The sequence below is a fragment of the Corylus avellana genome, chromosome 5 (genome assembly GCF_965113065.1).
Source record: "Corylus avellana chromosome 5, dhCorAvel1.hap1.2, whole genome shotgun sequence".
Taxonomy (NCBI): Eukaryota; Viridiplantae; Streptophyta; class Magnoliopsida; order Fagales; family Betulaceae; genus Corylus; species Corylus avellana.
The window spans coordinates 15,609,243-15,611,451 of NC_142494.1; positions in this window are offsets into that span (position 1 = coordinate 15,609,243).

Below are 2,209 nucleotides of genomic sequence, written 5' to 3' on the forward strand. Positions count from 1 at the left end.
TTGTTTGATAAATTGGTAATGGGATGATATATGGTGTACTTCAGTGCACAAAGTTTGATAAACAAATGGATGATAATCGCCACGCCTTTTGCTTTTTGGAATTCCAACAGTTTTCTTTGGTTTACATCGGAGGCTAAAAGGGCGCGGGAACTTGGATGGAGTGAGAACCTCAACTAAACAACTTTTGGATTCATTTTTTTATTTTGAGAAAATTTCACTTTATATTCTGAACCTTTTTATGCGATTTTGACAAGTTCTTGAACTTTAAAATTTTTCAATTTTGACCCTTAAACTTTCAATTGCTCTTAATTTGGACCCTTCCATCACATTTAGCCATTAACTTCTGACAGCAACACCTAAAAAGACTAAAATACCCCATATTTTCGTTTTTTTTTTAAAAAGAAGAAAAAAAAAAACTGCGAGTTTGGTCGAGACCCGCTCTGGCAGTGACCAATGACATGCCACACGGGTCTCAGGCCAAACCCGCGTGGGTCTCGGCTCACGTCCAGATTTTTTTTTTTTAAATTTGGAAGGGTAAATTTGAAATTTTAAAAAAAAATTAGGGGTATAAACGTCATTATCTCACTTTTAACATTTTGCACCGTTTACTTCGACATAAAATGGTTTCCTTCGTAAAATATTTTCAGGAAAGCCATTTTCCCTGAAAATATTTTCCATCGAAAACATTTTACATTGTTTACCTTGCACATGAAAAATAATTTTTTTTTAATATCTTTTTTTATATATATTTTTTCCAATAAGATCCCCGCCGGGACCTGCATGGGACTTGTTCGAGACCCTGCAAGGACCTGCTCAAGACCTAGCCGGAACTTAACCGGCACTTGTCCGAGACCTCGCCGGGACCTACCCGGGATTTGACCAGGACCCACCCGGGATTTGCCCGAGACCCACCCAAGACTTGACCAAGACTTGACCGGGACCAGCCAGGGACTTGCCCGAGACCCCGCCGGGACCTACCCAAGACTTGACCAGGACCTGACCGGGACTTGCTCAAGACCTGCCCGGGACTTGACCAGGACCCCACTGGGACTTGACCGGGACCCGCTCGAGACCCTCTCGGGACATACCCAAGACCCCGTCGGAACTTGACCAGAACCCGCCTGCGACCCGCTGGGACTTGACCGGGACCTGCCCAATACTTGCTCGGGACCTCGTCGGGACTTGCCCGAGACTTGACCGGGACCCCGTCGGGACTTAACCTGAACCCACCTGAGACCCGACCGGGCAAGTCTCGGGCGGGTCTTGGGCAGGTCCAGTCAAGTCTCGAGCGAGTCCCAGGTAAGTCTTGGGTGGGTCTCGGTCAAGTTTTGGTGGGTCCCGGTTAGGTCCCAGGCAAGTTCAGTCAAGTCCCGAGCGAGTTTCGGTCAAGTCCAGGGCAGGTCCCAAGCGGGTCCCGGTCAAGTCCAGGGTGGGTCCCACTGGGGTCCTGGGCAAGTCTCGAGCGGTTCCCGGGCAGGTCCCGGGCGGGTCCTGGTCAAGTCCCGAGCAGGTCCCACCGGGGTCCTAGGCAAGTCTCGAGCGGATTCCGGTCAGGTCCCGGTCAAGTCTCGGGCAGGTCCCGGGCGGGTCCTAGTCAAGTCCTAGGAGGGTCCCGGTCAAGTCTCGGGCGGGTCCCGAGCCGGTCCCGGGCAAATCCCTGGCGGGCCTCGGTCAAGTCCCGGGCGGGTCCCGGGTGGGTCCCGATCAAGTCCCGGGAGGGTCCCGGTCAGGTCCTGAGCGGGTCCTAAGCAAGTCCCGGTTAGGTCTTGGGAGGGTCCCAGTCAAGTCTCGACGAAGTTCTGGGCAGGTCTTGGCAAGGTCCATCGATTTAAGAATGAGATGCTCATAGTCGGAAAATGGTTTACGGTTTTTAAAACCATAAACCATTTTCCGAAAATTAAAGAAGAATTTTCGGTCAAAAGGAAAATATTTTCCGTTGACCACTATTTTACGTCAAAGTAAGCACCGTAAAATACGAAAATCATTTTCTGGAAACCATTTTACGTAGATGTAAACGGAGCCTAATGAAATTTACAAAAATATCAATGCCTGATCTTAGCAATTTTTTATTTTAAAAAATGTACATTTTTTAGAATTTTGATAGATTTAATAGAAAAGCCTAATGGTTGGGTGTCATTGAAAAAATTAAAAGTTCGATACACTAAATTGAGAGTTTTCGAACTTTGTGAATTTTTCTCCTTTTTTTTAG